We start from the raw sequence: 24,337 nt of genomic DNA on the forward strand, positions 1-24,337 counted from the left end.
AATATGTATAGAATCTGAGATTATTCCCAAAGAATCTAGTCTGCCATTCATTGTAGCAATCTACAAAAAAGGTGACAAGTGCTTCTGCAACAATTATCGCGGAATTTCACAGTTAAGTACAGCGTATAAAATTTCACGAATGCTCTACACCACAGATTGAATGATTACACCGAACAAATCTTAGGCGAGTGCCAAAGCTTTTGTAGTTTGTCAAATATTTGTAGTTTTGCTAAACCATACAATTCAAGAGGTTGATTCATTAGGAACTATATTCAACAAAGCCTCACAAATATGTGTCTTTGCTGATCACTTGGTCATCTTCGCGAGAAATAGAAATGTTCTCAGAGAAGTATTTCAAGCACTCCCATCAAAACCAAATTTTTTCGGTTTAAAGATCAACGAAAACAAAGCGAAGTATCTCGCAAGCCTTAATACGTTAAGAGAAGCACCAGATCTTAGAATTGGCGATCACGAATTTGAAAGCGTGGATGAAATTAAGTACCCCGGACTGTTTCTCAGTAGAACAGATGATACAATGATTGTTATCGAAGACCGTGTACAACCTGCAAACAGGACATATTTTGCCTACGTCAAACTATTAAAAAGCAAGCTCTTGAGTAGGACAACGAAAATCAAAATATATAAAAAACACTCCTGTTAGGTGTTTGGCCGAGCTCCTCCTCTTATACAAATGGAGGGGCCTACAAGTTTCAAGCCGACTCCGAACGGCAGATATTTTTATGAGGAGCTTTTTCATGGCAGAAATACACTCGGAGGTTTGCCATTGCCTGCCGAGGGGCGACCGCTATTAGAAAAATGTTTTTATTAATTTTGCTTTCTCCGAGATTCGAACCAACGACCTCTCTGTGAATTCCGAATGGTAATCACGCACCAACCCATTCGGCTACGGCGGCTGAAAAGAAGAATACTGAGGAGAATAATGGGTTCAGTATGAGAAAATCATGGAGTATATCGCATCAGATATAACAGCGAGATAGATGAGTTCCTGCAAGGCGAAAACATTGTGCGGTCTGTCAAATCCGATGGCTAGGGCACGTTTGTAGAATGCAAGATGAAAGAATACCTCGCGAAGTTCTAGATGCGCGCATGCTTGGTGAAAAGCGAAAAGAACGGTCGCGAAAACGGTGGTTAGACGACGTTGACGACGAGCTCAGAAGCATAGGAGTGACGAACTATTGTAGCATGGAGAAGAATTGTGGAGAAAGCTAAGGCTCATAACGAGCTGTGATGCTATGAATGATGATATGTATCGGGTGTTTTTTTAGCTGTTTTTTTTTTATCGATAGCGAAAACTCACACATTCTCAGCTGTGAAAATGGCAAACTGTTTTGGTATTTCTCTGCCGCGAAATTGTAGAAATTTACTTTGAAAAAAAAGAAAAAAATTTGTTTGTAAAGTTCATAGAGCTTAACAATCGGTTTATTGCAAAATTAATTTGCTAACAACTTTAGAGGTGGTCCTGTTCACTGGCCTCCTCGTTTAAGGCTCTCGCCTCATTTGAAATGGTGGTTTTTGGGTGTTTCTTTAAAAGTGTGTAAAACGGAAACTAAAAAAGATTTTTATTTTTGTTTTCAATACTTTATTTTTGATCCATTGTTAAAAAATAAAAATTTTTTCTGGCCATACGTGGTTCGTTTGAAAATTTGTCAGCCTTCAAAAAGTCGCCTTCAAAACAAGGTATGTCCTGGCGGCACGGAATCCGCGACTCAGAGGTGTCTGAAATCAAAAAGACAAAGAGGTTTTTATTCAGTATGAATGTCGATATCGTGCGAACTGCGTTTAAAAAAAAAAAAAATTGATAAAATGGCGGACCTTCAATGATAAAAAACCGTTTTTTGAACCTTTTTCACTTTGAAGTTCCAAAAAAATATTAAAAAAGTGACAAAGAGTAGCACTTCAAGGCCATGAAATCACTTTTAAACTGACAGGCAAATCGACGTGCTAAAGCAATGAGCGCTTCAAACAGTATTCGAAATGATGTGAAGAAATAATTATTGTAAAATTAAATTCAAATCTAAATTGAAACTAAAAGCAGCAGTTGCAACTTTTTGTTTGTTGCAACCAGTTGCTGAGCAATTAAATTTATTTTGTAATGAAAACTCATTCAAGTTGCTACTGGAAAAAATAGCATATGTAAGGCAAAAATTATTAATAAAATACTAAAATTTTCATAATTTTAATTTAATGCGCTTAGTTTGACCTTAGGCGCTGTGGCGTGTAAATAATTTGTTAAGATGTTTGAGCTGAGTGGTTACGCGCTGGTGTATACGAAGATACATTTGAGTGTTGAAATATGTACGAATATTTGTACCACTGTTCCAAGCAAATTTGTATGATAATTACTTTAAAATTTATTAATCATTAGAGTTCACGCTAAGAAAATGAATGATTTAGGCATTAAATCGCCTGTGGGAAAATTGTCTAATAAAAAATTTCGAATACAGTTATTTATGATAATTGAAAAGAAAATATATATATGTGTATTGTATATACTTATATTATATATTGTATGTCAAACCAAAAAAAAAAAAGAAAATAATAATAAAAATAGGAAAAAATATGCATATGCGATGGGAGTATTTATGCATACATTCAATAACGCGGCCACTGCCTTTTCATTTACTGCCGCATTTGTTCGTTTTTTAAGGGGTTAGGGGTCGTCAGAATTTTCAAATAAATGAACTTTTTTGCATTTCCTTAAAACATAACACCTTAAAAAGACTGTGTGAAAGTTTGAAGTGAATCCGATAAATGCTTTTCGAGTTATTCAACAACGAACAAAGGGCGCTCGGGCGCTCCAGAGCAGATAGCAAAACGTTAAATGCATTTTTCTCAAAACTATGTTTTTTGAACTGGTGATCACTATAACTTAATAGCCGCTTAGTAGATTTCAATAAAATTTATACTGCTTTTGAAAAACAAAAAAATTCGTGCCTGATCGAAGGTTTTTTTCAAAAATTTCGATTTTTTTTCAAATTGTTTAATTAATTGTTTAATGTTAATTAATTGTGGGTTTTTTCTCGAAAATCTAAAAAATATTTCCTGAAGTCGCCATATTGTTAATTTTGAGAAAAGCTTCGATTAGGCACGAGATTATCTATTAATGAAACTAATTTCTCTTGTCCGATTGATTTTAGGTGAATCTCCAAGGGCTTGTGATAATCACCGCAAGGGACTTTTGGAGAAACGGGCTCCACGCAAACAGCGATAACTTTTAAAATTGTAATTTGTTTTTTTTTGAAATTTTGCTAAAGTCAAGTCGAAACATGTTGTATTAATGCTATGGTTTTACTTTTGTCAAAATGAAGCAGTAGACTAGCAAAAAAAAAATTTTTGAAAATCATTATTTTTTCGGGCCTGTGACTACCTCTAACCCCTTAAAACGTTCGCTTCATTTCCTACTTACCTGCATTAGTTCAATAAGATTTAATTTTAGGCTTTCCTTTTTCACTAAATTTTGTAGCATTTCAATTGAATTGTATTTTTAAGATACGAGGGGTGTTATTTGCATTTGTGAGCGTAGGCTTTAGTTCTAGACGAAGATATACGCGTTGAGAGTTCCGTCATTTTGTTTAGTCTAAGCAGTCGTTTAAGACATTTTCACAAGCAACTTAAGGAGTTTTTTGTTTGTTTTTTTTGTTTTATTTTGTTTTTTTGTTTTGGTGGTGGGCTACTACTACGTCGAGTGGTGTGGCCACTAAAACAGTCCCTTCTCTCCTTCTCGGGACTACTTTCTGTATTACTTCGGCAGGGCCCAGAATGGTATCCATAAAGGACCAATTCTATTCACCCACGTCTGGGTTCGCCATATTTGTAGCCAACTTTCATGCTATAGGCTCGTACTCTTGTGTTTTTATCTGCGCGGCTTCTCTTTGTTGCACTGCGACGAGGCTTATCAGTTTTTTCGTATTACGTTCTCGATGAATTTCTTTACCGCGTTCCAGCTATCCTCGCGTTCGAGCATTTTGCTGATTATATTGCTCGGCGCGATGTCACCAATCTGCTTCCTCAGAGCATTTCTTTCCGCAATCCATCTGTCACAACTAAAAAACGTGTGTTCAGTGTTATCGCTCGGCGCTCCGCAGTATACTCATATGCACTTGGAATCGCTTACCTTGCCCATGCGGTATAAGTATCTCCAGAAGTATTCCTGGCTCGAGAGGAACTGAGTTAAGAAGTAGTTCACTTCACTGAAGTTCCTTTGGACCCATTTGCCAATTGATGGAATAAGTTTTCGCCGTCCATCTGCACTCGGTTCAGTGTCCTATCGGCTTTGTCATCGCATCATGGTTTGCTATCTCCGTTCCGAGACGCTAGTGATGACGTGTTTCTTCTTGGAGTTCCACGCATCCATTCATTCACCATGAGGTCGACGGGTCTCCCCGCTGATCAGGAAAACTTAAGCGCCAGAGATAGTTCGCCAGGCTGAGGCGACTCTGAATGCCGCTGTTCGTTGCACAGGAACTACGCGATCTTTAGATTTTAGTTATATGATGTATTTGCCGATGAACGAAAAAAATTTTGAGGAATATTTTTGTGAAATATTTTAAATTTCTAACTTCACCGTAGATGGGCATTCAGGTCTCTTTTGTGAAAAGCTCGTATCCTGATGATGTTGCGCAATGTCTCTGTATAAAAAAATTTCATGTGTTCGTTATATAGAGAAAATACTCAACACGATCAAGAGAAGAAACTATCAAAAATCAATGAAAATTTTGAGCTACTGCAAACCTGCAAACTTACCATTTATCAAACTCAAATTGATTGGGATAAAATATGGCGTTACCATTTTGTTTTTTAATTGTGATTAAAAGCTGTGTTTCAAGCGGAGTTGTTTGCTGTTCGAGAAGCAATGAACCTTGTTGTGGAAAACAGATGGAGAGGCAGATCTATATATGTCGAGTCCTGTAAATACAGGGTGAACTATGTCGGTAGACTTAGTATCCTGATGCTAACATGGGTATCGCGGGTAACGAGATCTCTGACTCTTTAGCTAGAATGGGCTCCGGGCCACAGAAGTTGGCGGACGACCTTCTGTGCGTCTGCCCAGCCTTCGCTCCTACCAGGCTTGGGGTCTTTGTCACTGATGTGTTAAGAAGCGACCACTTTGGTTCCTTGGCATCATAAGATCTACTTAGATTTCTTCGGAGGTCGCGTAGATGTAAAGAAAATTAAAAAGATAATCCGAGTGCGGTACAATGGACTTAATGATGTCTGATGCCTGTACTTGCTAGTGTATCTCAACAAAAACAAAAAAACAAAAAAAAAAGCTTTGAGAGTTGGGTGTAAATTTTGCGATTTTTTATAAATCTCATACAAAGTTTGAAGCTTGGATTATTATTACATTTGGTGCAGCTTGAGCTACATTTTATAAAAAAAAACAATTGAAATTAAAAAATAAAGAAGTAAATAGTTAAAACTTGTCATATAAGGTAACTTAATTTCGGAATTTCGGGGCTTGTATGTCAAAAGTTTAGGTGACCTAACTATGAGAGCACAACTGCATTTATGCACTTCGGAGAATAGCAAGAATAGCGAGCGTTTCCTACGAGCACCTAAATTCGCCGACTGCTTAACAGTTGCTGCTTCAAAGGAGCTGGCATTGGCTATTTATTAATAATATATATGATTGAACAGACTGATGTTATTCTCCCATATGACAATATTGATGCTCGTTGACTTTTCATCAATTTACTCTATTTATCAATAAATTTGTTTTTAATTTTTCTTAAATTTTTTTTCTGTGAAAGACACTACCATAATTGTATTACCTCATTATACAGGTAATATTGTTCCACTTTTTTCGTATCCACATTCTTCCAATTCATTATTTACTTATATGATTTGCATTTGACTTCTATTTATTTATTTATGTTTTTTTGTACTAATACTTTTTTTTGCTGCTGCTTATGTGTTTTGTCGTGAGTGGGCGATTCCGCTTTATGACTTCAAATTGTTACTCATTTATAATATTAATTTAATTAAGTATGCAAAAACGTGTCTAGAAGTAAATGCCATATCTGAATTGTGCGGTGATTTAATAATGGTTGCGCCACAAAACGTCACAAAAAAAAAAATTATGGTAATGAATGCTGATTCAGAGCAATACGAGAGGTTTGTTTTTACGAAAAACGAAAAGGAAAATAATAATACTAATAAAAATAAAAATTAAGCATAAGAACCAAATAATCAAAAAGTAAGCAATAAGAGGTTGAGAAGTGTTTGAATTGTGGAACCAGCTGTCTTGTAGTTTTTTTTTCATTTATTACTATTTTTATTTTCTTTAATTTTTTTATTTTATTCTATTTTGTTTTTCACATTTCCAGATTTATTTATTAAGCACACATTTTTGAGATACGTGCATACCGCCTTGATCCAAAAAATTTCCTTCCAAAATTTTACCGCCATTACTTGACATTTGTAAAAGTAACACCGTCGCGCGCTGCCACCATTATCCGTGAATTTTGGACCAAGAACGAAACAAATAACATCCAACAGACATTGAATTCACCTGTTATGGCTCCCTGCGATCTTCTGCTTTTCTGATTCGATCGAGTCAAAAACCCACTATGGGGAACGCGTTTTAACAGTGTAAAGGAAGTAATGGAGAAATCGAAGACGACTCTGATGGCTATACCGAAAATATGAGTAAAGTTCCAAAACTGTTTCGTGATCTGTATCAACAGCTGGCATACGAGCATTTCAGTTGATAAGGAGTGCTTTGAATAAAACTTTTGAGGAACAAACTTGTATTTGGAATTTCCTGAATATATTGCGGAAAGTTTTTGATTAATAGAAATTTTTCCAAAGCAAGTTTCTCAGTATACATGAAGAAAATGAACCATTACACATTTTCCATTTTAACTGTTTTTTTTTTTGTTGAGACAGACTGTACTGACTAGCAGTACGCTCAGATAACACTAAGTTAGTACTGCACTCGGGCTCCCTGTTTAATTTTCTTGAAATCTACTCGTCCTCCGAAGAAATCTGAGCAGATCTTGTGGTACCAAGGAGCCAGGGAGGTCACTTCTTAACACATCCGTGCCAAAGATCGCAAACCTGAAACGATCGAAGGCCGGGCAGGCACACAGAAAGTTGTCCGCCGTCTTATCCTCCACTCTACATGCTGGGTAGAGTGCAATGCCATTTATGCCTACCTTTTCCATGTAGCCAGTACAGCACTCAGACAACATTGAGTCCATTGTATTGCACTCGAGTTCCCTTTTTAATTTTCTCCAAATCTTCCCGACCTTCGAAGAAATCTGAGGTGCCAAGGAGGTCACTTCTTAACACATCCGCGCCAAAGATCTCAAGCCTGAATCGAGCGAATGCCGGGCAGACGTATAGAAAGTACCCGTCATCAGTCCAACCAGCTGCTTACAGTCCCGTCTGATTAATGACAGGAGGATCTGCGACAGCCCATTGGACATGTCAGGCAACTTCAGTTTTGTCCATCTGCAGCCTCTCTTAGCCTGCCAAGCTCGCTTGTGAGTTAAAGTAACCCGTTTGCTAACCGTGGCTTTGATGGCCGCCGAAGGGAGTGGCAAAAATGAGGCCAACTTCTTTGGCGCGAAGCCCATTCTAGCTTAAGAGTCAGAGGTCTCTTTACCCGCGATATCCGTGTGTCCCGAGACCCATGCTAGTAGCATCAGGATGTTATGTCTACCGACATACTATAGCCAAGATTTCCATGTAGACACCGGAGCCGGAATCGTGCTCGGTTCTGGAGCTATCCGTGATGCGAAAACAGTGTTTGCCGGGTTCATTTTCGGTTCATTTTGACTTAATTCTCGTGTTCAATTTGATTTTTGAGGTCTAGTGTATTAAGAGAGTTTTGGTATTGTAGAATTTTATGAAAAATATGTTTTTGGTATATCTTAACCCGTTATGTCCCTTTCTTATGAGTATTTTTTGCACTTTCCTACAAAATGGACAGGAAATACTTTTGGTAGGAATTTAATGAAAAATATATTTTTGGTACATCTTAACCCACTATCTCGCTCTCTGATGAGTATTTTTTGCACTTTCCTACAAAATGGACAGAAAAGTCTTATCTATTTATGAGTTAGAGGGTTAAAAAGTTTCACACAAATGATCTCTGTTAATTTCTACGTAGAATTACTGAAGGCATCCTATATCTAAAATGTAAGGATCGCATAGTTTTCTATGCCGATTTCCCTAAAGAATGTCCCAAAGGGTGAATACTTTGATTCACCTAAAAAAAATCAGTCGTTTATGTGACTTTCAAATCACCGTTATAATTATGCTTTCTCTTGTCCTCTCTACTATAATTCATTGCCGGATCTATTTTATTTTTATTTTTGTGATACAGTGTAATTGCATCTCTGCCTTTCAGTTCATCTTTATTAAACTTTGTTGCTAATTTAACCCATTTTATATAGTAACGACTCCAAATTGATGTTGTTTAAGTGAGCCGCGCTATTCATTTCATTATTCCATTCGCCCAATAGGTATGTCTTAAATTCTCAGCAGTGTTATGGAATAGTTCTAATATCAACAGTAGTCGTGTGAAATAATTTTCAAATATCAGCAGCAGCAATAATTTATTTTATTTGAATATTCGTCCAAGTCGTGCCTTCCATGGGCAGCTATATAACCTAACAACAGCAAGAGCCTTCTCCAGCTACGCTTCACGCTTTTTATCACGCTTACAACGCTTACAACAACTCAAAATTCTGACTGTTACCACGTTTAGCCTGAGTAATATTCTGAAAAAATTACGTCTTGTGTTAATTTAAATTTCTAGTCCAAGTTTTTCGTGTGAGCAGAAGGGTAGACTTGCACTTTTTTGTGTTCTTCTAATTGCCTCATTATTTTCAATTAAAACATGGCAATTTTTACATATCACTTCAATCAAACTTGGAACGAAAGCACGCGCCGTGCGTCATACGCCCGAAAGGTGTGTCACGCCAGCTGCCTGTCAACTTGGCTGCCTACCATTTGCGCATGCGTGGCACATTGACACGAGCGACATTTAATTACCGAAATGGCAAGTTGTGAATGGTCAGGTTTAACATATGAAATATACCTACATATATGTCACGATATGTGTGCCTGTTTTTGTTTTGTAGGACGAGAAACGAATAGGTATGCGAATAAGAAGAAACAAATTTTGCAGCAAATATTTGGTTGAGAAAAAAAAAATAAAAGAATTATTACTAGTGCAAACGTTTGATCATATTTATTATATTTTTGTTTTATTTTATTAACATTTTTTGTTGCTAAACGTTTTTTTTCCTGCCCACTTTTTATTTGATTTCACACAACATTTTCACTGTTGCCATTTGTTACACTTTTGGTAGTTGATACTATTACAACACCAAAATTTGTTGTTGGTAACATTACTTTGGTCTCTTTTTGTTATTATTTAGATATTTTGTTTATTAATTGCCAACAGCCAGCTGAGAAGAGTTCATTATGCAGCCGAGACACGCTCCTACAACTCAGCACTTCACTCCAGTTCACTTTACTCCACTCCACTCCTCTTCACTCCACTCTACTTCGAAAGCCTTAACGAGGTTATTGGCAGCTTGATGGTCGCTTTTGGTCACACAACTGGTGTTGGTGTTGTTGATATTGCTGGCTCATGAACAACACGTTCTTGCCACATTGGTAATGCGAGCTGCCATAAATGGACCGGGACGTACAAGTGAGTGCGCCAAGACGCCAACTAATGAGTGCGACGCACTGGCCGACTACCATAAATACGTAGCGCTAACTGACCGTCTACACGTATGGCGGTAGCTGGTTGCATAGAGGGACAGCCGGTTGACTGACTGACTGACCGACCGCTAGCTACATAGTAACTCTGGTAGCTGCTTGTGCATTGAATAGCACCGCCAGCGACTTTGCTCGACTGGGCTGATTGTATTACACACACACGGCAGCAGTTAGCCAACTCTACGCTACCCTTACTTGCAGCCAAGTGTTACTAGTTTAGAGTTATTGATGCCGTAAGCGTTTTTCGGACTCAAACGCTTATGCATGCAATCCGTTGGCCGTTAGCAAGTGTCCGTTGATATTGCAACAAATATTATTTTACAGTTGTATGTCCAAGCGCTGTTAGCATATTTACATTCGTAGTACTACGTGGTGTTATTTACGTTTGCATGATGATAGCATTTTGATGTGTGTAGGGCGTACATACGTTTGTGTGTATTGTAATATGAGTAAGTGCAAAACTTGCCAGAGGAAAATAAAAGTGAATTCACTTATATGGATTTGTGTATGCTTTTGCTGTAACTGTGCACACGGTTATGGGTATATCAAATGTGCATATACAGGGTGGTCCGATTGGAAAAAAAATTAAATAAAAAAATTAATAAATCTCAATTTTTTGCAATATATTTTTATGGGGATAACAAACATAAATGTATAAATATTAAATAATGTATACACAGGGTGGTTCAAATATGAATATCTTTAAAAAAAAATAAACAGACTTGACAGATCTCAATTTCTTGCTGTATATGATATTTGTATGGGAATAAAAAATGTAAATGCGTATGCAAATGAACAGGGTGGTCCAAATACAAGTATCTTTTAAAAAAAATTAACAAATTCTCAAATCCTCGCAGTATATTTTTATGGGCACAACAAACATAAATGTATAAATATAAACAGGGTGGTCCAAATTACTTTTTTTTAATTGATTTAATTATTAATTTAAGTTAGTTTGACAAATCTCATTTTCTTACTGTATATAATATTTTTGTAGGAATACCAAATATAAATGTGTGTGTATGTAAACAGGGTGGCCCAATATAAATATCTTTTTAAAAATTTGAAAAATTAAGCAAATGTCATATTCTTCCAGCATATTATGGGTATAACAAATAATGTATGCGCATATAAATATAGGGTGGGCCAATATAAATATCTTTTTAAAATAAAATAAAAAAATAAAAAAGTAAACAAAAAATTAGCAAATCTCAGTTTTTTTCTGTACATTTCCTGGGAATAAAAAATGTAAATGCGTATGCAAATGAACAGGGGGGTCCAAATACAAGTATCTTAAAAAAAAAATTAACAAATTCTTAATTCCTCGCAATATACTTGAGCAAATCTCAGTTTCTTTATGTACATTTTATGGGTATAACAAACGCAAATGTATGTGCATATGAACAGGGTGGTCCAAATACAAACATCTTTTGAAAAAAATTTAACAACTTCTTGCAGTATATTTTTATGTGAAAACCAAATAAATGTGTGTGCATATAAATATAGGGTGCTCCCGTATAAATATCTTTTTAAACAAGTAAACAAAAAATTAACTAATCTCAATTTCTTGTTGTGTATTTTTATGGGTATAACAAACGCAAATGGGTGTGCATATAAACAGGGTGGGCCAGAGAGAATTATGTTTCTAAAAATGAAAGACAGCGAACACAATTCAATTTCAGTTTCAATTCACAATTGTAGGTATATAAAATATAAGCATATGAGTATTTGTACACAGGGTGTTCCACAACCAAGAATACATATTAAAAAAAAAAGTTGAAAAAAAGTTGAAAAAAAGTTATGTGACGCCTTTTTGTAATACTGCATTTTGTTGATCTAAATTTAGCCTTCTTACATCTTATTTCTAATAAGCAACCTTAAGCTTTAAAAGGCTCCCCCCTTGTCATTATAACTTGTATACAGGGTAGTAAAAAAAAGAAAATTTTTATAGAACATAAACAAGATTAAAGTTTTTTAGTATAAAATGAATCTTATAAGTAATATAATTATACTTGCATAAATACAGGGTGATACGAAAATGTGTATGCATCTTTTTAGACCTGAAATAAAATGAATTATATTTAATAAATTTCAGAACTTTGTTGGAAAGAATAAGAAGTGCGATTATTTAACGGACACGGTTTCAGTTATGTGACACCTTTTTGCAATACCGCATTTTGATGATCTAAATTTAGCCTTCTTACATCTTATTTCTAACTCGTTCTCAGGAACCTTAAGCTTTAAAAGGCAAGGGGGGAGGATAACTTTGGTCTTTAAAGATACCTTAAAAAAAATAATAATTAATAAAAAATTAAAAAATGTAAATAAACAAAATAAAAAATACTCTAACAGTATCTAAACGCATGTCTAAGGCATCTACTTGTGTGCCCTCTTACTGAAACAAAGATCATCAAAGTTCTTATCTTCCATTGTATGACCCCAAATGATCGCTACTCACTACTTTTAGGGTATTCATTCATCGTATTGTTGTTTGCCGTAAGCATTAAACGGGCTAGGCACCGTAAATGATATTGTAGTACAGGAATTATCACGCAGTTAAAAATAGTTGGTTGAGGTACCAAGTTCTTTAAATATTTATATAACCGTTAAAATCTTTACGACATAAGGCAATACGACACCGTGCGAACCACCTATCTGCCGCTGAAATGACAGTTTCAGCACCATTTTTGAAAAAAAATGTCACTGGCTTTTTGAAAATCACCTGCCGGTTACTCGCTGCAGTTTGATTTGATACCGAAGTTGCCGAGTTGAAACTGCGTCTCAGACAAAACTTATTTTCAATAAAAGCCGAGCTTGGGTGACATAGGAAGGAGGAAATTGTAAGAGTAGCGAACGAAATATGGCGTAATGAAATCACCTGCAGAATCGCCCGACAATTGAGGCTGACTCGCAATGCTAAAATAGGCAGACACCTCCTGAGGATGAGCGTGAAAACACATAACTTCTGCAGAAGCTGTCTAGATCAGGAAAGGATGATCTCGCACTTCCTGTGCCACTGCCCTGCTTTATCCTAATTTACCATTTAGGTAGGCAATTTGAAGATTTCAGTGGTTTAAAAATCAGTGATCTTCTAGAATTTTTGAAAAGTACACACTGGTTTCATTAGAGATGGGGAAAAGTTTGTCACGTGACATTACAATGGACTATGAATCTGAGTATGTCCCATAGTGGACAATCAATTCAACCTAACCTAACCTTAGGTGACACATTCACTTTGACATACTTTCCGGGGTTGTGCAAGGGTAAGCCGCTTCACATAAATGATTCTGAGTTTGCGTGTTAATGTGGAAATTTTGAACGGGAAAGAACCCACGATATGCAAATAACATATGGATAAAAAAATAAACTTGTATGTGGAACACCCTTTATGTGTACCTAATCTTTGCATGCATACTACAATCCAAATGCTTCTTCTAACGAAATTGAGTTCCTTCCTCTTTTGAAGCGTCATCATATTTCGCCACTAATACGAAGTTCCCACTTAAATAATTTTTTCGTACCAAATTTTCATTATTCTTCAGCATTTTTCTATTTTCTACTCAAACTTTATATTGACACATTTCCTGCCTAATATTAAATCATTACTCACATGATTTCTCATATTCATTTTCGCAGCGCGAAATCAGCAAAAACTGAATCTCATTTCATTACTAATGAAAATATTATGGAAATTAAGTAATGATCGAGCAAAAATTGTAGGGCAATATATAAATTTTTTATTTAAAAGCTTAAAGATGGGAGTGCCATGCTAACTAGCAAAAAATAGGTAGCAATAAAGGCGAAAACTTTGTGAAACTCATAGGCTTTAATTTATTTGAAAAAGCTGTTGTCATCATCTAATGCAAACTAGTAAAATTTCTGAGGCTTTTTAAAAAAGTGAGCTATAAACTTTGTGCAATTAAAATTGTTGAGTATTCTTTGTTTGATTTCAAAATAGTAAGCAATGCCATCAACGAGAGTTTGATTCATTGAGAGTTTAGAAAAATATACTAAACATTAGGATGGGCTGTAGTATCAGTCGTAGCCAGTCTCTTTAATCATTTTCCGAGTATTCATAGTTTCCGAGGTTGTATCGTTAGGCTTAATGTAAAATACAGTATAATTTTTTAGAATATTTTCTCGCATCATTCCCATTTTGTGGTATTCATTTTAAAGGTTAGTTTACCCAACGAGCTCGAATGGTAAGTCAGTTCTATAAGAGGCTAACCAAGCTGTATCAGAGCAGATTTCTATAACTCAATTGGCTATAATAAATTCATTAGCGGATAGAAATGTATATAGCAGCTGGTGCACTTCATTGAGAACTCGGTGAGATGTAAGACAGAATAGGGAGCAAGGACCCACTTGGACAAATAATCAAATTCGTCCAAGGAGAAGAAGAAAGTAGGAGATTTGGATAAGAGGATAACATTGCGTTAACTGCAGGCTGCTGATGAAATTAACCAGATGTGTAATGTTCAAACCTGCCAAGATGTCTGAAAGTTAGTCCGGTGCGAGTAGGACGACTGAGGCAGAGGTGCTGAGATGATTGCACCTCATCCTCCAGACAGATTCTCCAGAAAGTACTTGAGAAAATACCAAGTCTACCCTCATGGATACCGCGGTGTAAAAAAACTATCGAGCTATTGGCCACTTGCAGCGCTAAAATAGTCAGGTATAAAAAGAAGCACTAATCCATGGCAAGACTGGTCTATCGCTAAGAAAAATCTAAGAATTTTCTAATTTTCTTTCACTTATTTTCTTTCACTAGTTGTGCCAGTTGAATTACAGAAATAACGCGTCGAACCTCATCTCTTATTATTATTTTAATACTCTATTTTGCACTGTGACCACCCTAGCCGAATAGGTTAGTAAGTGACTATTATTCGGATGTGTTTCGAAACCTCGGGCACGAAACATCAATTGAAAGAAGAAGTTTTTTCTAATAGCGGTCATCCCTAGACATACAATGGCCAACTCCCGGATGTATTTCTGCCATAAAAAAAGCTCCTAATAAAAAACATCTGCAATTCAGAGGCGACGGGAAGCCGTAGATGCCTTCATTTGTGGAAAACCGTTAAGACGCACCACACAAATAGTAGGTGGAGCTCGGCGCAATAGCCAAAAAAGGTGTAAGCGCCAATTATGTTAAAAGAAAAGTGTACTTTGACCTCTGACGTGCTTTATTGTGCTTGACTGCATGCCTATAATTGAGGGCTTCTAATGAATTTCGGCACTTGCTCGATATTTTTCTTCAGTATTACTGATATATTGAGAGTCCCACCACCCAGGTGAGTAATTCTTCATCTTGTGAGAGCTGCAGGATATCCTCTGATGTTTCATCGCCCAGCTCGCGAGTGAGACATATGCTTAATTCTACTAAACCTAGATTCTGAAATGATAACGAAGACTGCAGTGCCTCACATAATATCTAATGAGAGTTCGTAAAGCTTCCTAGTCCAGATTTAAGAGCCTACTTAATGCTCCTCTAGAATGAAAAAGAAATTGGCTTGCCTGCCTCTGAATCTGGCTCTAGTTCTGGCTCTCTCTCTGCCTTTGTATGTTAGTCTCGCTTCCTAGTGAAGCATTTTGTTCTTTGGCATATAATTGGCATGCATTTTTTGTACTAAAAACTCACAGAGAAAGAAGTCCAACACTGTCAAATCGCACAATCTGTTGACTAGCCCGCCTCATTCATATCATTGCGGTACGAGTTTATGACATTTTTGAACCGCCTCCACAAAACGCACCATTTTTGCCAACTCACCATTTTCAGAATGTCTATGTGTAGTGCATTTTTGTAATGTTGCATGACTAAAAGCCCTATACCGAGTGGGTAGGGGAAAAGAATACACACGCCTTAAAGCATGCCTGTCGTAAGAGGCGACTTGAATCCGGCAGGAGAAGAAGGGGCTCGGCTGAGAAGTCTCTTATACTCTGAGTAGCTCCAGTGGCAGAGCTGTAAAGGTTAATAGGATCGATACCAGTAAGATCTTGATTATGGTATACTGGAAAAATTATTCGGAGTAAATAGGCTAAGAGACTAAGAAAGTAGTATTCTATCACCTCAATACAGGAAGGAGACACCGCACTGAATATTAAAAAAAGAAGTACTCACAAAAATAACTCACCTTTTAACTTTTGATTTTTTTACTTTTTTTTATCTCAATTTAAGTTTCAGTAAGGCAAAAATCTCAATTCTAGTTGCCATTACTTTTTAACATATACCTGTAAGCCTTAGCTGTAACTAATGAGAGCTACAAAACGGTGCTAAATTCCATCTAGGCAGTCTTAATGGTCACAGTGACCCAATATTTTCGGTTTGAAATCTGTGAAAATTTTTTTTTTCTTAAAAAAAAAGTACCTTCTCAAATTAAGCTTCTCATCCTTACAGTCCCTTCAACATTGCTTGTAGTGCAGGTTCTGTTACAGCACTTTTCACAGATGGCCCCACTATTTCTTAAATATTGGCATGATTATTTTTTTATTTTTCTAAATGTTTTTAGAATCTACCAGTTTGCTTAGAAATTTTTTGGCCATTAGATTAGAGGTGAAGACGAGCGCTCCATGACGTTAGTATTTTGATAATTAGAACTTGTTTGATCACTTGCGAGTGAAAAGTTGAAAGTTTGACTGTCATGCAATTTTCCTTTATTATTATTATTATTATTCCTCCAAGTCTATATAAAAATGTAAATAAAATGGGTTATTTTCCTGAATCACATCTCGTAGATTCCGACGTTAGTCCAGTAAAAGTTTGAAAATGCCATAATGACACCGTGAACACTATGGAGCAAAAATGACTTCATCTGCTTGAAAAGAAAAAAAGAGTATTCAGACAACTCTACTAAAAATACATTACGAAAATGCACGATAAAAATCTTTAAAGAATTCAAAACAAGTAACATTCATTCAAAGCATATATCACAGTACAAGTTTCAAAGCAATTGCAGAGTAAAGCAACAATAAAACTGCCTGCGGTTTTAGAGAATTTTAATATAGCAACATTTCATTACAACCGCAAATTAGTCACCGCAAATAAGTAGACAAGTATAAATGAAAAAATTACGTTGTTAACGATGATGAAAATTGATATGCTTGGGAAAGTTAAAAATACTACCCTATGTACGAGTATAGTTCGTGGAGGAAGGTGAAATGGTTGAAGTACCAGTCTGGCACTCCCCGACTAGCACTAAAGCGCTGTGTTGATACCAATTTGAGACCTCCAACAGGCAGATAACTACAGTCAGCCAGAACAGTTGATATAATCGAGAAGATTGATGGGATTTAGGTTGACACACAGCCACAGACTGTCGTTAAAAGGAGCAACCAGTCACCTAAATCGTCTAACTGCCAAACCCGGACATTCACATAGAAAGTTTTCAACATTCGCCTTCTCTGGAAGGTCCCCACAGCTTCTGCAATGATGATTAAATTTGGAAATTGAATGGCGTTGAGTCCCTCGAATTTTCGGAGTTCCACGTCTATTGTATTGGGCTCCAAGCGGTTTTGAAATAGCACATGATGATTCAAAGCTCCATCATTCTGCGCTTTGCTAAGAGATAAGTTGTGCAATTCTCCTTGAACAACAGCCAAGAGGTTGCCAATGGCCGGTTAGGAGGTCTCTGCTACAAATTCAGTCGCCTTTCTGGCACCATTCATCACCAAATTTCACTTCCCTTTATGTTCCTATGTCCTGGAACCCCGATCAGAGAAATGTTACCTGCACACCAGGCACTTACAGGAGTTGACTAGTTTGAATCTGCACTACGGTGTCGTCAGAGCCTAGATCGCAATTTGACTATCGCAAAAGGTGTATATATCTCCATCGCTCCCATCTTCCCTCGTGCCTGGAAAACACTGGGAGTTTAAAGGAAATTAAAATAGGAAATAATTTAGAGAAAACCCCTGCTACGACTCTCGATCCCATCTTGGACCTATCAAGGAACATAGAGGAATAAGAATCGGTACAGGTTTCTCTCTCGTTCCAATTCCGAATACTTGGGGATGTTGCTCTAGCACGACTCTCAAACTCCAGTTTGCGGATAGAGAGCTCTGTACGAAGTTCAGAAAAATGCAGTGTTAACTGCCTGAAAATGCTACCCTGTCACTTAAGAGTTTACCTCCAGCGGCCAATTTCCCTTAACTTGATTGTACTTTGAGCAGGGATGGAAATAATGTAAAAGTCGATGGGAAGTGAGTGCAAAAGGACATTTAGAAACACTGCGTTGTGCACCCAAAAATGATCCGAGTCTTAATTTTTTGCACAGCAGAGATTTGCGAGATGAGAAAGCATTACTGGCCTCCTTTAATCGATTTTCAAGGTGTAGCTTCCACTAGAGTGTGGAGTCAAGTATCACTCCAAGTTACCTAACTTCCGATGGCAGCTGGAGAACGTGGTTATTAAATTTAAGAAGTCTAAAGTGTGGAGGTTTATATTTTCTTGTTAATAGCACCAGCTCCTTTTTGTCCGTGTTGACTTGGAGGCCGCAACTGGCGGCCCAGCGACTGAGTACAGCCTTGTGACCTTTGTGACCTTTTTAAAATCTCTGTTATGACTGTCATCATTACTCGACCCCTTTGTCATTAAGATCACTTCATCGGCGTATGCAACTAACTTAACCCCACCCTTCTTTAACATTGTCAGAACTTCGTCAATACCAAATAGCTAAAAGGAGAGGCGAAAGGACATCATCCTGCGGTGTCCCCCTGTGCACAATCTAGTGACTTTATTCCCTCTTGCCGCCGCATTAACTTCCCTGCAGCCAAGCAGGGACGAGATCCGGAGGCAGATAGGTGTTTCCACCTCTTGTCTATCTAACGCAGTGACAAGTGACTACGTCCTAATATTGTTGAAAGCTTCCTCTATTATCTATGAAAGCCGCCAAAGTGAATTGTTTGCCCTCCAGAGATTTTTGCACAGACCCTACCACCTCGTGTAAGGTTGCTTTCCCTTCAGGCAAGCTGCTGTTCTGGAGATAATTTAGATTTGATGTGCTCTCGGGGACGAGATCCAGAGACAGATGGGTCTTTCCACCTCTTGTCTATCTAACGCAGTGACAAGTGACTACGTCCTAATATTGTTGAAAGCTTCCTCTATTATCTATGAAAGCCGCCAAAGTGAATTGTTTGCCCTCCAGAGATTTTTGCACAGACCCTACCACCTCGTGTAAGGTTCCTTTCCCTTCAGGCAAGCTGCTGTTCTGGAGATAATTTAGATTTGATGTGCTCTCGGGGACGAGATCCAGAGACAGATGGGTCTTTCCACCTCTTGTCTATCTAACGCAGTGACAAGTGACTACGTCCTAATGTTGTTGAAAGCTTCCTCTATTATCTATGAAAGCCGCCAAAGTGAATTGTTTGCCCTCCAGAGATTTTTGCACAGACCCTACCACCTCGTGTAAGGTTGCTTTCCCTTCAGGCAAGCTGCTGTTCTGGAGATAATTTAGATTTGATGTGCTCTCGGGGACGAGATCCAGAGACAGATGGGTCTTTCCACCTCTTGTCTATCTAACGCAGTGACAAGTGACTACGTCCTAATGTTGTTGAAAGCTTCCTCTATTATCTATGAAAGCCGCCAAAGTGAATTGTTTGCCCTCCAGAGATTTTTGCACAGACCCTACCACCTCGTGTAAGGTTCCTTTCCCTTCAGGCAAGCTGCTGTTCTGGAGATAATTTAGATTTGATGTGCTCTCGGGGACGAGATCCAGAGACAGATGGGTCTTTCCACCTCTTGTCTATCTAACGCAGTGACAAGTGACTACGTCCTAATGTTGTTGAAAGCTTCCTCTATTATCTATGAAAGCCGCCAAAGTGAATTGTTTGCCCTCCAGAGATTTTTGCACAGACCCTACCACCTCGTGTAAGGTTGCTTTCCCTTCAGGCAAGCTGCTGTTCTGGAGATAGTTTAGATTTGATGTGCTCTCGGGGACGAGATCCAGAGACAGATGGGTCTTTCCACCTCTTGTCTATCTAACGCAGTGACAAGTGACTACGTCCTAATTTTGTTGAAAGCTTCCTCTATTATCTATGAAAGCCGCCAAAGTGAATTGTTTGCCCTCCAGAGATTTTTGCACAGACCCTACCACCTCGTGTAAGGTTCCTTTCCCTTCAGGCAAGCTGCTGTTCTGGAGATAATTTAGATTTGATGTGCTCTCGGGGACGAGATCCAGAGACAGATGGGTCTTTCCACCTCTTGTCTATCTAACGCAGTGACAAGTGACTACGTCCTTACGTTGTGGAAAGCTTCCTCTATTATCTATGAAAGCCGCCAAAGTGAATTTTTTGCCCTCCAGAGATTTTTGCACATGCCCTACCACCTCGTGTAGGGTTGCTTTCCCTTCAGGTAAGCTACTGCTCTGGAGATAATTTAGATTTGATGCGCTCTCCGATATCATCGATCAATATTTCAAACACCTTTAAGGGAAATGAGGTAAGACTTATAGGTCCGAAGTATTTGGCCGAGTCGTGACCCATCTACCCTGCCTTGGGTATGAAAACAAACTTCGTTTTCTGCCATACACTCCATACTTTGAGTTTGATAATGAGCTTTGTGAGAAAACAAATTAAAAAAAAATGTAGTTGTTAGGAATTTAGTGAAGAAATAGAAGTTTTCAATTTGTGTTCGGCTTTCGCAACAAATTACCGATGCGATGTAATAATTACATTGATAAATTATGCAGCAGCGTCGCTTTATTTAGATATCGTGGATAATGCGTACATATTTGCATACTTCTTTGTTTTTGTTGTACACATACTCATATGGCACTTGCTGATTATGAATTGATTTTTTTTTTTTGCTGCAACTGCGGGCAATCAGTAAATGACTGGTATGGGAGACAAAGTTAAAAAAAATTGTTGTTGTTGTTGGTATGTATATTCGCTTACTGTTTATTTGCAAACGAAACTAGCTTTGACTTACAAATCGTGCTTTTTGTTTATTTTTGCTTTACTACACCGGCCACACATCGGCACAACCTTTATGCGGCTTCTGCTGCTGTGTTGCTGGTGCTGCTGTTGCTTTCGAAATCACACAATGCAGCCAAGCGATTGCTGGCGATAAGATTGCCGCTAAGCTTGTAATTGCTGCTACTTAGTTTGTAACTTGGCGGCAAATAGCAAACAAAGGCACAAGAAACAAACAAGAAACAAAAAAAAAAAAGGAAACAAAAACCGGCCACTTGCTGTTGGCTTCAAATGTTATTACATTATCCCAGTGGCTGCTGCTGCTGTTGTTATCTGCTATTTCTTCAAAAATGTACATTTTTTTTTTGTTACTTTTCTATCTACAACTCGACATCTTCATGCTGACCCAGTTCAAAGCAAGTGGAACGAATTGGCCAACCGCTTGTGGAGAGAACAAAACAAAATCAACGAAAATATCAGGCAAATTGGCTGTCAAAACAACAAAATTACGCTTCAGTATTAAGCTAAAGATACATGTTGCATTCAAGTGACCGTTAAATGTTTGGTTTTGCCCAATTTTTGATCGCTTTACTTCCGTTTTTAGTGTGTTTTTTTTTCATTGTTTTCCTGAAGAGATTTTTTGTTACGTTTTTTATTTAAATTTTCTAACGGCACAACAGACAAAAATTGCCGCTAATTTTAATAACAAAATGTGTGGAAAATTAGAGAGAAATCGTAAAACTTACAAAACGGTCAGTTTTGTGCATCGTTGCGTAGAAAAAAGAAAATTTACATTTTCTGCAGGTTCGCTGCTTAAGTCTTTTGTTGCTTACCCCCGCGCGTTGTTTAGTACGAGTTTGCGTGGCGTCTAAACGACAATAGCTGTTAGTTTTATGCTGTGCGCTTACGATTAGCCTTAATCTCACCTAGGTCAGTCCACTTAGCGTCACGAAGCCAACAAGTGTAGCGTTGAAGTAGCCCCAGTGCCGAGCGCGGTCAGCAGCATCAGTGGCCTGTGTAAGCAGCTAACTAAGCAAGCACCACCCGAGCGGGTATTAAGACTCCTAAGCTTTGGGCAGTGGCAATGCGTGCATCATTAAATCGAAACAAGTTTATTCATTTTTTTTTTCCTTCTTCGACTTTCACATAATATATTTTTCTTTTTTTTTGTGATTTAATTTTTGTTCTATTTCACTTTGTGTTTTTTTTGTTTTTGTTTTTCTAACTTCTTGACTTTGACTTGACTCCACCACTTGAGTTACTTTCGAACGCTTTTGTTCTGAAGCTATACAAAAGATACGCGCCTAAAAAGTAATTCTTCTTACTTGTATGTGTGTGAGCACCCGCGAGCGTTAGGAAAGTGTGCACACTCGAGAAGACGCAAATGAGATAGGAATGCGTTGGCAGAGATGCTGTGTGCTCGGTATTGCTCTGCTGACCCAAATTTGGGTGATCTTGTAGTTGTTGATATTTCTGTTTCCTATGCCGTGAAATGCAATGTAATGCGAGCGTCAAATTATCGGTTCTCGAATGTTTACTGGTAATTCTTGATTGTTGAATGGTAAAAGTGAAAATATTCAATTCACTGGATCAGCTGTGATTTATTTATATGCAGGTGAAAAATCTGTATTTAGGCTGTTACTACATTTTATTAAAATATTTGTTTACTAATAATTTAGGCGCGTATATGACCACTTGTGGCGGCCGCTGTTCGGAATTGAGAGAGGAACGTAGGCTCGAATTTCGGTGAAAGACCAAAAAGAAGAAATAGCGGTCGCCCCTCGGCAGGCAATGGCAAACCTCCGAGTGTATTTCTGCCATTGAAAAGCTCCTAATAAAAACCATTTGTCATTCGAGGTCGGCTTGAAACTGTAGGTCCCTCCATTTGTGGAACAACATCAAGACGCACGCCACAAATAGGAGGAGGAGTTCGATCAAATACCCAGAAAGGGTATAAGCGTCCATTATATATACGAGGGGGGCTTAATATATTAAGTGACCATACTAGAAATGAAGACACCATTTTTCTTAACAATTTTTTTTTATTTTTCAAAATAGTCTCCTTTTAGAAAGATATGTACACTTCTCCCAACGCTTCGGCCATTTTTTAACCCATCCAAAAAAATAGAACTTTTCTAACTCTCTAAAATACGCCTCTGTCTCGCCGATGACTTCCTCTTTTGAACTACATTTTTTTCTCGCGAGCCATTTCTTCATGTTAGGGAACAATAAAAAGCGGCTGGGAGCCAGATCGGTTGAATACGGGAGGTGCGGCAGCAATTCATAACGCAATTCATGCAGTTTGGCGGCGACAACAACTCCGGATGAATGTGCTGGTTCGTTATCGTTGTGAAACAGCATCTTCTTTTTCGTCAAATGCGAACGTGTCTCCTTCAATTTTTTGTGAAAATGGTCCCATAATTCACTGTAGTATTGCCCAGTCATCGTTTTCCTTTTACTAAAAAATCCATGAGGATGACGCCGTTCGCATCCCATATAATCGTAGCCATGATCTTTCCGGTCGATGGGACCGTCTTCGTCTTCTTTGGAGCAGATTCACGGGGAGAAATCCATTTTTTTGATTGAGTTGATTAATGATGAATCCAGGATTCATCAACGGTGACAAATTGACGCAAAAATTCCTTCGGATCTCGCGTAAATTGCTTTAAACACTGCTTCGAAGTTGCTTGTGAGCAATCACGGCACCCATCGGGGCGACAATTTTTTCATCGCCAACTTATCATGTAAAATATTAATTACCGTTCCGGTTGACACACCAATGGTTTCTTTTATTTTGCGCACTTTCGTTTGTCGATCAGCGAGAATCCTGTCGTGGACTTTTTGAATGATTTCCTCGGTAACCATGTCTGCCGGGCGTCCTGGTCACTTCTTATCAAAAACGGATGTTTAAATTCGTTGTACCAATATTTAACAGGGGTCATAGATGGCAAAGCGTCCCCATAGACAGCATCCAACTTTACTTTTATATTCTCACATTTTTCCCCATCCAAATATAAAAAGCGAATTACCGAACGATACTACTCTTTTTCCATCTTAGCGAAAACCCCGAAACGCGTCTTACTCGAATAGCTGCCAAATCCAAACTAATCACTCAATCAGTCTGAAATTTCGTTTGCTGTCGTTTGATAGATGTTAGCACATGATGCTACTACAAACTTCCGCCAGGAACACCTTCTGTCATCAAACACGGGTACTTGTTGAAGCACCCTCCCTCTCGCCCTCTAATTCGGTTTTCTTGATACTATTTTTTAATAATTTCTACACTTGCGGCAAGAACCAGACGGTCCATGTTGATATGGCAAGCCTCACTTAATGTCGTGACAGCCAGATGTCTGTGGTACCTTTCATAGCCGCTAAAACATAATAATAAGAAAAATTAGCAGTGCCATCTGGTCACTCTTAGGTATCGAACGCTTTAAAAAAACTATTTCATAAATCAGTTGAGAGGTGCAGACAAGTGCTAAGTGAATTAATGCATACCCTCAGGTGAGAGAGATAATTAGCACAACTCGCTGAAACGGTGTAACGGTTTATAATAAACAACAGATTTAACAGACGCAGCCGAAAATTTACAACCTAAGTAAGACAATGTTATTCATGGGCGCCCCAATTAAATAGTCTTTTGTAATGGGTTTCGTGAACTCCTCGC

At 37.9% G+C, this 24,337-nt stretch overlaps 1 protein-coding gene across 1 annotated transcript in view; it reads left to right on the forward strand.

Moving 5' to 3' along the window:
• LOC128861909 (mucin-2-like) overlaps positions 1–24,337 on the forward strand; it is a 191,263-nt gene that overhangs the window by 47,192 nt on the left and 119,734 nt on the right. The window lies entirely within an intron of this gene.

Source organism: Anastrepha ludens, chromosome 4 (assembly GCF_028408465.1).
Source record: "Anastrepha ludens isolate Willacy chromosome 4, idAnaLude1.1, whole genome shotgun sequence".
In the NCBI taxonomy this organism is placed as follows: domain Eukaryota; kingdom Metazoa; phylum Arthropoda; class Insecta; order Diptera; family Tephritidae; genus Anastrepha; species Anastrepha ludens.